Source organism: Marmota marmota, unplaced genomic scaffold (assembly GCF_001458135.2).
Source record: "Marmota marmota marmota unplaced genomic scaffold, marMar, whole genome shotgun sequence".
NCBI lineage: Eukaryota > Metazoa > Chordata > Mammalia > Rodentia > Sciuridae > Marmota > Marmota marmota.
Genome location: NW_025999991.1, coordinates 3,306,370 through 3,322,162, shown reverse-complemented (window position 1 = coordinate 3,322,162; position 15,793 = coordinate 3,306,370).

Sequence of the window (15,793 nt, the reverse complement as noted above, 5' to 3'; positions counted from 1 at the left end):
ATATATATATATATATATATATATATATATATATATATATATATATATATATTTATATATATTTATATTTAAGCCCCTAGGCTCTCACTGCCTCACATACAATGTCTGTTGCCAGAGAAAAAACATCACAATTTAGGGCTTTGATTGAACTTGACCATCCACACATACTTGATCTGGGCATTGTGAATTACCAAGATGATGTGTGTAGCTGTCTGGCTAACCTGCCATATAGACACTGGGTAACCATCACATTTGAAGGTTCATGTTGAAAATAAGGTGACTGACAGTGATTTCCAGTTATCTGAAGGTAACTAAGAGAAGACCCATAGATGAAGGGATCAATATTTTCCTTGAGCTATGAGTGTCTCTTGTGTAGTATACATTTTTTTTTGGTACTGCTTTCTTAGTTTTTAGATGATGTTGCCTTCTGCCATTTTGCCCTTGTGGTTCATCCTTGGGAAATCTGCTCATGCAGTCATACTGGAAGAAATGCTGTTGATGATAAGCACATAAAACTGGGGACTGAGAGTCTATCCAAACCTCTGTGGACAACTTAAGAGATCATTTGGAACAACTTGTCAGAGAATTATCAAATGCAAGATATTTGTCAGGACATATGAGAGAGCAGGCCAGACTATCAGTGATGAAGTAGTCCAGAAGAAAATGAGGAAGCAATGCCCAGGTCATTTTGTATGGGCCAACCTCAGAAAAGTCAGTCTGCACAGAGGTGAAGCTCCACCAGCCTGATGCAAGTCTTGAAGACTTTGCTGTCGCTATAAATAAGGCATAAATAAGGAAAATTCAAGTGATGGAACTGTATTTTGGTTTTCCAAAATGAATTGAACTGTGTTCTATATAAGAGAAATTAATTGCTACGTTGAGTTGCCAGAGGCTAGGTATGGACAGTCATAGATAGGAAAATGGGCTTTTAGCCACAGAGAAGTCCAAAATGGCATGATGAGCTCTTTACTTTTGGAAGTGATAGGAAGAATTTTACTGGGGTGGAGTAACTTTGGACTTTTTTTCTTCATTGTTTATATGAAAATGTTGTTGGGAAAGGTTTTACACAGATAATGGGGTTAGAGAGTGGTTTACCAAAGTGTTTTGGTTTCAACATGTGTTGGAGACATTCTTCAACACAAAATGGTTCATTGCAAGTAAGTTCAAGCTGACATTCATCCTCCATTAATTTTAATGTCCAGAAAATTATTAAGATAGATATCCAATTTATATTTATGTAAAGTTATTTTTAAATTTAGGAAAATATAAGCTAAATATCAGATTATAATAATTTCAATTTTATCCAATGTAATAAGTTGAAGAGATACAGATCAGACTCAACTGCAACTCACTGGAGAGTCAGTATTATGAGAATGGTGAATTTATTCATTTCTCTGCTCCTTCGAGGGCATCAGGGCCCTAGGAGGAACACACATTCTAACAATCTTATTGTACATGAATACATCAGTTTTATAAATTATTTTCAAAAAAATTTTTTTTCTTATTTACCACATGTTGCAAAGCATCTCTGCATTCCCCCACATAAAAAATCACTGACACTGTTAGCAACCAGAAATTAAGATTTGAAGACAAATTATATGCTTTTTAAATCTACAAAAAAAGGAAACACATCTATATAAAAAGTAAACATTTACTCTTTTCCAGTGAGAGAGAGGTAGAAGGCTTTATTTAGTCCACAAAATGTTTGCCTCTGTCTCTGGGAAGGAATGGAGGCTCCTTTGGGCTAAGAGTGGCTGGAACAGGCCACAGTCCACATGACAGCTACCCTGCCATCCCTACAGCTCCCCCATCTTGTGGAATCAATTTTGAGATGAATATGATTACAGTGGGCATGCAGTGCTGGCCATTCCAATTTCTTCATCTATACATGTCCGCCAGGACTCACCTGTAGTTGATGGTACTATTATGATTTGTCTCTTCTCTGGGAACTTTTTGAGAGTGAGAATCAGGAACATCATAATTTCAGGATACTATATGACACTTCTAAAATGCAATTCATACTGGGTTTTGTTTGGTTCTGTAATCTATTTATTTAAGAAAAATTGTCTTGGGGCAATGTGGATCAAAGTCTGACTTCTTCTCTTTGGTCTAAACTAAGACTATCTCTCCATGTAAGTGATAAATTCTACAATGCAAGCTGGGAGTGGCAAAAGCATAATATCGGTTGGGAATTGTGTGATTTAGATAGGATATACATTATTATTGTATTTTAAAATGTTAAGTCCATAAGGCAGATTAGAAGACACTGAAGAGTAACAAAGTTTTTAGTGTTTAACTTACTACATTTGATTTTTAAATTCATCTTGATTTTAATTTGGTCTACTAAGCAAGATGAAACTAACTTGATTATGTTTTTCCAAAACGATAAGCAGTTTTATCTTGACCACTTTTGACCAATCTATCTCTTTCTCATAAGTTTCTCACTTCCTTTTGCATGTGTTGTGCCATGTTTAATGTGAGAGAAAGAACTCTACCAATTGTTGTATGGAGGAACCTCCTACGATATTATACTTGCTGGACCTTCACAGGGAAACACTCAGAAAAGACATTCTGGACATAAACTCAAGCACAACACTGATCATCCCTTCTTCCTGGAAGGTGTCAGTGTGCAGTCAAAAGTTGTACTGACTCCTAGGAAAATCCTAAAAGGTGACCGAGAGAGTTGACAAGAATGGAAAAATTCACAGGGCTTGCATACAGCAGGTGCTGCATTTGAGGCAATGACACAGCTTCTGGGTCTCTTGGCTATTGATGAATTAATATAAAACCTGATCCTGGGGGATTTTTAAACAATCAGCTCATATAAAAAGACAGGCCAGTTTGGATTTTTGAAGTAAGGCTGTGGTACTTAGGATGTACTTTGGAGGTAGAATTATCAAGGGGGTATGTTGATTGAAAGTTACAAAATTTCAGTGACATGGAATAAACTTCAGTGATCTATTGCACAGAATGGTGAGTTTAATAAATTATAATGATTTGAATGTTTTAAAATTGTATATTTTAACATTACAAAGAAAATAGAACATAAATGCTTTTACCACAAATATAAGTGTGTAAGGTGATGGATTTGAAAATTTGCCTGATTTAATCATTCTGCACTGCAAATATATAACAAAACCTTACACAGAACCCCATAAATATATCTATTTTCTGTTGTCCAGAACTTGGACACATGGCAACCTCTGGTTACATACAAGAATGGAAATGTGGGTGTCTTGTTCTCTAAACTGTGGAATACATTAAGAAGAGAAGATGGGATTGAGGAAATGCTGGGGTTGCCAATGAATACATCAGCCACAGGAGGGTTTATGGCAGTGTCCTCTGGTTGATGCATTGGGCTTAAACAATTGCATTTAGAGGAAAGTGAGAGGCATTAGGTAAAATGAAGGCTTTATCTAGATATAATGGGAATGAATAAGTTGGAGACATCTATTAAATATCCATATTGCTTTAATCAGCTTTTTCACTGCTGCAACCAAAAGAACTGACAAGAAGAGTTAGAAGAGAAAAGCTTTATTTGGGGACTCCTAGTTTCAGAGGGCTCGTCTATAGGTGGCTGGCTCCATTGCTCTTTGCACAAGGAGAGGGAGAACATCATGGCAAGAGATGTTTCAGAGGAAATCAGCTCAGGACATGACAATGAGAAAACAGAGAGACTCTTCTGAACAGGACAGAATATGTATCTCAAAACCATACCCCAGTGACTCATCTCCTCCAGCCACACCCTCCCTGCCTATAGTTAAGTAATCCCTCTCAGGGATTGGGATTCACTGATTGGATTAAGCCTCTCACAACCCAATCCTTTAACCTCTAACCCTTCTTGCATTCTCACAGCTGAGCTCTTGCAAGACACCTCACATCTAAACCATAACATTCTGGTTCCCCAAAGCTCATGCCCATCTCACCATGCAAAATAATTTAGTTCATTTTCAAGAACAGCCCCTAGTTTCAACAGTTCCAGGAGAGTCGCAGTTTCCTCTGAGACTCAAGGCAAACTCTCAGCATGAGCCCCTGTAGAAATAAAAAGCAAATCACATACATTCCATATACAAGGGCACAGAGTCAACATATTCAGTCTAAAAAGAATATACAGGGAGATAGAAAGAAGGGATGGGACCAAAGAAAGACAGAAATTCAGCGGGGCAAACAAGCCTTGTAGCTCCACATCCCTCCTCCACCTGGCCTCCAGAAGGCTTGTGTAGCTCCGCCCTAGGGCTTTGCTGGTTGCTGCCCAAGTGGCCTCTCTCCCGACCGTCTCTGCTTGATCCCTGCAGCTTTCCTTAGCAGGCATGCCATGTTATTGGCCCAAGACTAAGAGAACTTATTCTTGGGGGCTCTGCACAGCTGCTTCAGCTTCTGTCTCTCATCTCCACACACTGCCCTCTCAGGGGCTGCCCAAGGGACCCCTGCCCTGCCGTTTTTTCCTGGCCTCCCTGGCCTCCCTTTGAATCCTCAACAGGACCTCCATGAGCCCCTAACTCCTGATCCTGGAAAATTGCAGAACCAGCGCTGCATGGTTGATACTGAAGTCTGCCACCATCTTAAGCCATAGCCAAGCCTCCAGGGACCATGCAGCAGCCTCTGAGTATCTGGGTGGCTGAGCATGGTGAAACAGCTTCTTAACAACCCCACCTCCATGGTCTCTTCTCAGAGGAATTTTTACTTTTATACCCTTGAGCCTGAGGTGAGCATGGTCTTGCCAATTCCTGAGATGCCCTAAAGCCATCTTTCCTATTCCTTAAATGAAGTAATTACTGTTCCCTTAGTGGATGTCTTTAATATCCACTCTTTCCTCAGCCCCCGTTTTACACTTACTTTAAGTTTTCTGGCCAAACTTCAAGTTTTTCAAATCTTTATGCTGTGCTTTCTGCTCCTGATTATCACAATAAACTTGACTTAAAGCCTCCAGCAACATCCATGCCTGGATAATCTGTTGCCTACAAATGTCTTCTGCCATATTAACAAGTCCATTACTTTTAAATTCAGCCTCACAGAAAGTCCCAGGACATGGGCCAAATGTAGACTTTTTTTTTTTTTCTCAGAATATAACATGAGGGGCCTCTAGTTCAGTTTCCAAGAGTCTTCCTTCTCCTTTAAAAACTTATGAGTCCACGGGCTGGGGCTGAGGTTCAGTGGTAGAGTGCTTTCAATTGTCAGCACCACATATAAATAAAATCAAAGTCCATCAACAACTAAAAATTAATTAATTAATTAGTTAATTAATTAATGAAACCTTAGGAGTACAGTTCACTGTCCACAGTCCTATCAGCGTTGTGGTCTTCTGAGCTCCACCAGAATCGCCCTTTAATCTCCACTTAGGAGAATCTAAAACTTTCCCAACTCGCATCTCTAAACTTTTCAAAATTCTTCCCACAAATTCCAAAAAGCTCCAAAAGCTTCTGACCCACATGGTCAGGTGAGTCACAATAAGAACTCTACTCCTGTTAGCAGTTTCTGTTTCAGTCAGCTTTTTTGCTGCTGTGACCAAAAGACCTGACAAGAACAGAAGAGGAGAAGTTTCCTCAGGGGCTCACAGTCTCAGTCCAGGACTGCTGGTTCCAAGGCTCTGTGCCTAAGGAGAAGCAGAGCATCATGGCGGGAGGGTTTGCTGGAAAGAAGCAGCTCAGGACTTGACTGTCAGAAAGCAGAGAAAGAGAGACTCTCATTAAACAGTGACCAAATACATACTCCCCAAAGACCCACCTCCTCCAGCCACATCCTGCGTACCTATAGTTACCACCCAGTTAATCCCAGTTAGGAGACTGATGCACCAATTAGGTTACTGCTTTCAAAGCCCGGTGACTTCACCTGTAGACTTTCCTTCTTTGTCTCACACATGAGATTTTGGGGGACACCTCAGATCTAAACCCTAACACACATGGAAGTTTGGCTAGGATTCCGATGAGGTAGGATAGTTAGAGCTCGACAGAGCTCAGTCTTTAGCTCAACAGCTCACATTCATGGACTTCAAAGGTCTCATAACTTCTAAGATTCCAGTTTCCTCATTTAGGCCAGGTCTTCTTTTCTATCAGGGAGAGGAAGGAAGAAAGGAGAGGGGGGAAAATGAAGGAAAAAATGAGAATGTTATTGATTTAAGACAGAACACAGAATGTTATTAGGATTTTAAGAAAGGAAAGAAAATATTCAGAAGGATGCATCTGAATTTTTATGGGGAAATTGTTTTGAGATTTCCATTTTTTCTCTTCAATTAATGAAAAGCTTTACAGAGTCCTAATTGTAGCTGGATTGAAGGCAGATATTTAAAATTTATCAACTTGTATTTTGGAAATAACACAACAAATTAGTAAAAAGATATATTTTCTTTTACATGTTTATATATGTTCCATTTATCTTGTAGGAAATAAGTTTTACCAGCAAATAAAACATAACGTTTATAATAGCCAAAGGCAAGTTAAATTTGCAAGGGGCTATTATATTAATTGTATCCATTTTTTCAACAAGGTGGAGTTTCTGGTGAATAACAACTTTTTAATTAGCTCAGGCAATGTTATATGGAGCCATAGAAATGGGAAAGTGATGTTTATTGTGCATGTTCTACTGAGTGAAAACAATATAGAAACTTCACAAAACCCTCAACTAGTGGCTTTTTCCTCTTACAAAGCATTTTAATTGCAAGCATTATTGTTTTTCATTTCCCTAGAACATTTGAATTTTGAAACTCTTTATTCTTTTATGTTTTTCTATTGAAAATATGTCCTACAATAAATCATCTTGACATTGAATTTTTCCATTTCTCATTTCTTCTCATCCCAGTCCATGGTTATTTGAAATGAATAGGTGAAATAGCACTAAAGCAAAAACAATTAGTAAATTCACATTGAAACTTATTTTTTTTTTACTTAGAGTAAATGCTGGGCATATTGAATCAAAATGATAAAGCAATAATTATCCAATAATTATCCAATATAAAGATCACAATATCTTTAGTGTGTTTGCAGATTCTGTACAGAAAATTTAAAAGAAATTACCAACTTAAGTGTGAGAGAGTACATGGATTCTCTGAAGTTTCTTTGTAGTAGACTGATTTCATATTCTTTTATGAAGATTCTTTTTTAACATTATGAATGTTTTAGTTTACTCAAATTGTAATGTAACTCAGCAATAAGGCACTCAAACATCAATATAACATAATTAATCAATAAAATCTTCTTTCATTCATTCACATATTAGCAGTGATTAAGCATCTAGAATGCTCAAGTTATCAATGCCAGGGTGCTGGGGTCTAGGTCTGTAACTGGCACCAAGAAACTTAAATAATATTAAGTTAAGCATCCATAAATAAGCTACATTAAATGTAAAAGTTAAAAGCAACAGAAGTACCAAAGGCTTAGAAGAGTTCAGAAAAAAATAGTTCTATTATGAAATATGGAAATTATAGAAGGAGGAATTTCATTTGAATGGCATCCACTTTGGATAATTGAAGATGAGGTAATATATATTCCAGGCATTAAAAAATGAAGGAATAAGCAATTAGAGAAATTCAAGCTAAATTATACTGAGATTCCATGTCACTCAAGTCAGAATGGCAATTATCAAGAATACAAGCAACAATAAATGTTGATGAAGATGTAGGAAAAAAAGGCACACTCATACATTACTGGTGGGACTGCAAATTGGTGAAACCACTTTGGAAAGCACTATGGAGATTTGCTCAGAAAACTTGGAATGGAACCACTATTTGACCCAGCTATCCCACTCCTTGATTTATATCCAAAGGAGTTAAATTTGCACAATAGAGTGATGCAACTGGTTCAATGTTTATAGCAACTCAATTCAGAATAGCTGATCCATGGAACCAACCTTGGTGCCCTTCAATAGATGAATGTAAAAATAAAATGTGGTATAGATACACAATAGATTATTACTCAGTCTTAAAGAAAAATGAAATTATGGCACTTGCTGGTAAATGGATGGCACTGGAGACTTTCATGCTAAACCAGTCCTCAAAAATCAAAGGCTGAATGCTTTCTCTTCTGTGTGGATGCTAATTCACAATAAGGAGGGTACTAGAGAAGAATATAGGTCTCTGGGTTAGACAAAGAGGAGTGAAGAAAGTGGGGGGTTGGGGGTAGAAAGGATAATAGAATGAATTGGACACTATGATTATAAAACCATATGGTTGCATATATGGTTACACAACCAGTGTGATTCTACATCATGTACAACCAGAAGAATGAGAAGTTCTACTCTATGTATGCATGATGTGTCAAAATCCCTTCTACTGTCATGTATAACTAATTAGAACAAATAAAAAAATGAAGAAATAGATTAAGCCAAGTTATTATAAAAAGAAAAGAAATGTATACAGTGAATTCAGAGTGTAATGCAATTGGCAAGACAGGAATATAAAATAGTCATCCCTTGGTGTCCATGAGGAATCAGTTATAGATGCCCTCAGGGTGACCAAATCTGAAGGTACTCACGTCCCTTTTATAAGTCCCTTATATAATCTATGCACATCTTCCTATATACTTCAATCATGTCTGGATTACTTGTAATACCCCAAACAAGGTAAATGCTGTGCAAATAGTTGCTCTATTATATTGTTTAAGGAACAATGGCAAGAAGAAGTCTGTATGTGTTCTATACAGACACAGTTTAGTTTTCCAAATAGGTTCAATTCAGGGTTCATCAACTACGTGGACAGGGAAACAGTGGATATGTAGCACCAACTGCATATTAACATGATGAAGAACGGGGATAAGGGTTTACACACATATGTGGAAGCTTTGTAAACTATTGGGATTTTGTAGAGGTGAATAAATCTTTTTAAGTAGGTTGACACTGCCAAAGTTGGCAGCATTTGTAGTGAAAAGTGTGTCACCATAGGGTCCCACATTTGTAGAATGGTCCAGACATTATTTTCTAAGTGGTGATAGTGCCTAGACATTTCTCTGATAGTGTCACAGAACACAGCAGCCGTACTGAAGTGCAATCAAGATTTCAAATAGGCCCTCACATTCCAACAGGGAGTCTAGAGAATCAGAATTTCCCAAAGATGAGACTTCATGATTGTGAAGAAGCCTTGGAGTTTAGATAGGAATTCCAGGAGTGGTTAGCGCACCATCTCTCAATGCAATATAGATGGAGGGTGGTAAATATGCACATTTTCTGCAGTGGAACATTAGAAAATTATAGACTTACAAATTGTATACTTCTAAATATTTAAGACAACATGTATATAAGGGAAGGAAGCTAGGCTTACTGTGGGCCATGTCTAGGTGAGGTAAAAGGATGTTTATGATGGCAGGTGAAGACCATCATGGTCAGCAGGTGTCTTGAACTCTAATTTAAGAGGAAACAGTTTGTGACAATGAGCAATACCTGTCCTTGCAGCAGACTTTCTCTTCCACACGTCCCATACCTCTTCATCCAACTCTGACATATTGTTTCCCATTATGGTATGTTTTTTAGGGAAGAATAAAAGATACTGTGTCACAGAGATATTTTTAATCCCAATCTGAGCTTGTCATGACCACTCCCCCATTTCAGTACCATTTCACTATGCAACCTAAAATGCTGGCCTTGCTCTTAGGAAACTACGAAGTGAATGACTATGCCCAAGTGTTTGAGTGTCCCTTCTGATCTTTCTGTCTTCTGCAATGTTCTGTCAGCAGTGACAACAAGATCAACACTAACTGCTTTAGCTCAAATGCTTTATTGAGTTTTTATTTATTTTAAATTTCCATTCTGTTATTTGCAAAACTACCATGGGGATTTTCAGTCACTCCACTTTGGGGCCGTACACCATGCATATAATTCAACATCCAGTACCGTAAAACATTAACAGACTATTTTTACCTCTTGGTTTCAAGATAACTATGAGAAATAGCATTTCATACTTTTCTTCCCCATGTTTTAAATTCTCATAAAGCAAAGAAAAGAACACAACATCTCAGATAAAACCAAAGCATTTATCAAGGAGAAATTAGCACTATTTGTGGGATTCTAGTATAGCCAGGATCCAATAAACCACAATTCCTGATACCCATGCTCTTGCCTAATCCTTTCCACTGTTGAATTTGTAACTAACAAAAGGTGACAGAAATGTTAGACACTCGTGGCTAGGATGGATTTCTAGCATATTCTGCCTGGGGAAGCCAGATGCATGTGAGAAATATGTATTCTGAGGTAAGCCAAGTCAGCCATGTGGGAAGGTCCATGGAGAGGGAACCAGATTGGCTGAGGCAGCCCTTCCCGAAGTAAAGCTCTGTGCATGAAGAAGAGGTTGCTTCAGCTGCTGTTGGTGAAGAAGAATCAAGTGCCAGGCTCATTGCTCTTGGGTAATCAATTAGGTCCTTGCAGGTTGTTTGCCACCCCAGACCAGACACCAGGCAGCCAAACTGCTGTACCCTCTCCTAACTTCTGACCCCAGAATCATGAGTCTAATAAAAGGCTGTTTTCCATGCCATCAGATTTTAGAGTCATTAATTACACAGCAATGAATGACTGCGGGAATTCCTAAATCAATTATTTAGATCAACTTTTGAAGTATTTTGGGGAAACAATGTACAGAGAATTTTAATTAGCAAGGGAAATTTAAAAAGCATAAATAATCTAATGTCAACTTTTCTGAATAATTTCAGTCATAATTTGCTAGGACAAAGAAAGTTTTCTGAATGTGTGACTTGTAAAGAGTAAATATTTGCAAAATAAAAAAAAGATTGCATGCATTTATCGCCACTTCACAGCAAGATCTTAAAAACTCATCTGTTGGGAGTGGCGAATGAATTATGGGTTTTTGAACTGCAACAGACACCTTCCTTGCAAAACTTTCAGTGCAAAGGTGCCAAGAAAACTGCCCAGTTGTATGGTGACACTCTGTTCAAAGGGAAATTCCATGGTTGCCATCAGTTCACGACCTAAGACTCAGGAGCCAGCCACCTGGGGGTAGAGCATTGTGGGCACAAGCTGATGCCTGTAACTGGGCTGTTCAAACCTTTGACCTTGGTTCTGTTTTAAAGTATCTCTCTCATAATAAATCTCTTTGATGTAAAAACCTATGTAATATGTGGGTGGGAGCCTGGTCGTGGTCAGTCTTGCTCCATCAGAGGTCGGCTGAACCACCCGGTCCCACTTTCTCTATTTTCACTATTTTTGTGTTTGTTCTTCTTTTTTCCAATCCCAACATCAGCCCAGTTTGGGAAAACTGAGTAAATGGTTGCATTGGTGGTGACCTCATTAAAATATCCGTTTAAATACAGGAGTCACCATTCATTGGGTATATCAGTATTGATTTACTAACTTAAAATAAAGAATGATTATGAATTTATAAGTACTTTATATAAAGTTGGGGTTACAATATTTAAAAACATAAATGGATGAGACTTCTTCACATTCCCGGTAGGGCTGCTAGGGTAGGAAATAGGAGGGACATAGTCACAGAATGTGGAGAAACTGTTTACCATGTGGTTCCTTTACCACTACAAGGGGAGTTCTGAATAAATGCACTAGAGAAATGAGACAGGAGGCCCCTTTCAGTTTGCTGTCTTTCAGGGATTGAAGACAATTAAGTGCTTTCCAAAAGTCATAGTTGCCCTAGTTCTCCTAGTAGTCTGCTATGAAAGAATGGATCTTGTGAATTTCACACAGTACCTATGAAAAGTGCCGAAAGAAGGTGAGAAATTGAGCTGACAGCTTAAGTGGCCATCTTGGGCAGCTCTTGCCAGAACTAGGAGATCAGAGACCTCTGGATCACACCCACGTGTTGGATCAGAATCAAATGTGTCCCTACCCCTGGGTCCAGAGGCAAACCACTGTGAAGACAGGAATGGCTGAGGCCAAGGAGAGAAGTAGAGGAAGAGAACATGCAGAGGGTGGACACCAACTCTGAGCTCCCAACACTGTTTCCAAATAGCTGACCATTTCTTCTAGAAACAGAACTTGCGTGTGAGATTGGGGCAGTGTGCACAAAGGCATGGAGAGAGAAGCTGGGGATTCATCAAGTCATTCACAACTTGACCAAAACGTAACCACGAATTGCACTAAGTTTACTAAAAAACTATTTATATTCAGTCAATTACATGGAAACGGGCAAGGACTTCAGACTTGAAAATAATGTCAATTAAAGAATTAAATGCATCACACATTTAATTAATCTTGACTGTTAAAATCTTCTAATCATTGCATATCTGTTTCATTAAACTTAAGTTTTTCTGGTCAATATGTCACCTTCTTATGTGTGCTAAGCAAGATAAACTGGTGCATACTGGAGGCAGAATGGCCCCCACGAGATGTCCATATGGCAGCACCTAAAACCTGTAAATGTATTGCCTGACGGACGAGTGGGACTTTGTTGATACAATTAAATTAAGAACCATAAAGTGGGGGAGATTAGATTGGATTGTCAGAGTCGGCCCATTCTAGACACTTGAGCCTTTATACTTTATAAAATGGAGAACTTTCCAGGCTGGAGTCAGAGGTGAAGAATGGAGGGATGCTGCAGAGGGGTCGTTGCTGGGATTCACGTAGGAGAAAGCACTGCAGGACAGGAGGGCACAGAAGCTAAGCCCTCTCCTGGCGGGCAGCCACAGGAAGTGGTGACCTCTGTCCCTCAGCTGGGTGGCACTGGATTCTTCCATCACTTGACGGAGTTGGGAGCAGTTTTCACGGAGGGCTGGCCAGCGGAGACCTCAGTTGTGGCTTTATAAGAGCTGGAGTAGAGAGACCAGCTAAGTCTTCCAGATTTATGGCCTACAGGTGAATGAAGACAGATTTTTATCGTTTCAAGTTTCAAAAATTGCGGAAATGTGTATGGTGGCAATAGGAGACTAATATCCTGAACAATCAAACAAAGTTTTTGTTCACCAAATTTTGAATTTGTAGGTAAAAATAAGCAAACAAAATGTAGTTCAGACTTTAGAGGGAGGGAGCAAAAATAAGTATGCTTATAGATTGATGTCCTCTCAGGCCTAAGGTCAGGGAGTGGGTGTGCGGTGGAATAGGAAATGACTGCTAATGCGTACTGCAGTCAGTTCTCTGGATGGCCCTGGATGAACTTACTGCTCCTGTCCTCTTGCTTGTACTCTCAAGGACAAGGGTGGAATATGTGGAATATGTTGGGGAAAAAAGAGTTGGTTGACAGATCAGACTCTGTTCCTGTCCCTTCCCATGAATAGGATGTCCTTCAACGCTACGTGTCATATAACCCCCAGGATGTAAATCCCAGAGTGGGCTGTGTTCCATAGCCCCTTAGCTCCAGTGCAAGTCACGCCCACATAGAAAGGCCTCTACTGAGCCTGGGAAGAGCTCCGGCCTTGAGGGACTGACTGGCAGTGAATCATGGCCTTCTGTGGCCCCTTTTTGCAGGGTACCCATAAGTAATAAAGCTGCTTTGTGAAAGTTGTTGTGTGGGGTGTTCCATCCCACCAGACTCAGACAAGTTGGTAACCAGTACACAACAAGCCTATTTCTTGGTACACAACCTCACAGCCCATACCGTATGCACACATACCCAGTTGGCAGCCAGCCTGCAAATAACTGAGCTTTAAATTGCAGAATGAATTCTATGTTTCTATTAATAAAAAGTACCCAATGTGTAAAAAGCACTAACCATTGAGTGGAAATGTATTGCAAATACCATTTTCACCAGTGGACAAAGGATGATTTCATTTCTTTTTCTGACTGTGACAATTAAATGAAAGAAATTACAAATTATCCCTTGTGCCACCATTAGCCAATGATTAATCAGGCAGGACTTTGGAAAATAATAATGCCATCAGAGAACGGGAGCTTTAGGAACTGTGTATGTTTTCATCCCAGTTTTGAAACGGCTGGACTGGAAAGGAAAATTAAGTGATATATTTCTTTTCATTTTGTAGATAATTTCACATTAATTAAATTATTTGTCACACCTTGAAAAATTGTGTATTTGTATAGGCTAAGAAAATTTCTATGTGAGATTTGCAAACGATATTCATAAAGTATTATTTTAAAGAAGTCCTGTACAATTCTATTGTACTATTCAATGTTAATGGTAGCAATTTTCTTTGAGACTCTTTATCTTATTATTAAAAAAGAAAGAGGGGTTGAGGTTATAGCTCGGTGGTAGAGCACTTGCCTAGCATGTGTCAGGTACTGGGTTTGATTCTCAGCACCACATATAAATAAATAAAGTTTTATCAACAACTAAAAAAATTTTTTTAAAGAAAGAATACAGTAATACCTATTTTCTGAGAGGTTTTAAAGTTATGACTTGTTGTACAGAAGCATCATTTAAAAGTTGTATAAACACCCCAAACTGTTACTGTTAGACTCGGGTACTTCATGTTTAGATGAATGATTAAAATCTCTATTTAATCTTGTATCTTTCATGCTAAGAAGGAAACAGAAAGTTGATAGGACATGGAATGCCATTTTAAGTCCTTAGTGTCCTTACTATTTGGATCATTGTTTCTCTTTCAAAAATATTACTACTAAGTTACATTCCTTCTAAAGAGAAATACAAAGGTTACACATGCCTTATTTCCCCTGGTGTTTAGAGTCTTTTATGCTTTTATTTGCTTTGACTTGTTCTGCTTTTTTTCTCCCCACAGCATCCATAATGCAAAGCCTGTCACAACAGCAGGGAATGCATCTCAAAACACTAACAGTCATAGCAACATCTTTGTAGCCAAAGATAAGGTATGAAAAGCACACAGCCTAATTTAGTATTTCACCCATATAAGAGCATTTTAAAATCCCAAAACTGCCATTAGGCATTCTTTACAGTTAGAGGATGTTCTGGTTTAGATATGAGGTGACCCCCCAAATGCTCCAGTGTGAGACAATGCAAGGAGAGTTATCGGTAAAACGATTGGATTATGAGAGCCTTAAGCCAACTCATGGATCAATTTCCTAATCGGGATTAACTGGACAGTAGCTATAGGCAGGTTAGGGTGTGGCTGGAGGAGATCAGCCATTGGGGGTGATTCATATATTATAGATATATAATTATATATGTAGAATTAGATTCATATATTATATCCCTGCCCAGCGGGGTCTCGTTTCTCTGCTTTTGGGTGTCCTGTCTTGAGCTGCGTTCCTCTGCCACACCCTTCCGCCATGACGTCCTGCCTCACCTGAGCCCTGAGGAATGGAGTCAGCCCTCTGTGGACTGAGACCCCTGAAACTGTGAGACTTTTCCACCTCTAAATTTGTTCATTTCAGTCTCTTGCTCACAGCAATGAAAAATCTGACTAAAATAGAGGATTCAAGAAGAGAAAACACCACTGCTCACTTCTCAAATTTATTCCTCACTTTTTGAGTAAATTTGGGGGAAATTTGATTGTTCCCATTATGAATAAAGAAAGTCAAACAGGAAAAAGGTTTTTAGAATTGAACATATTTTGGACAAATGCTATTGTCATTTTAAGATTGAATAAAGGAAAAAGAGAAATAATATTTTGCTAAAATTTGTATTTAATATAGATAATCAAGCTAGAAGTAAATAAAAGCAGCAATGAATATGTGCAATGACCTCAGTCTTAGAATACATAGAAAATTCTGAGCTAGTTCATGACCATGGTGGGCTTGAGATTCAGTTAAAAATAGAAATTCTTTATTTTTTTTTCAAACAAATTTTACTATGAAGACCTCTGTGAAGAGCAGCATGATGAGACTTAAAGCACCTGCTAGGTTACAGTGATACGAAAACCACAATCTGCTGAATTTTCTCAAAGGTTCACCCACTTGTGATACAACCTGGAACATGGAGATGTTTGGACAGCAAATGTGCTAAAATCACTCTATTTTAACTGTGACTCCAGGCTGG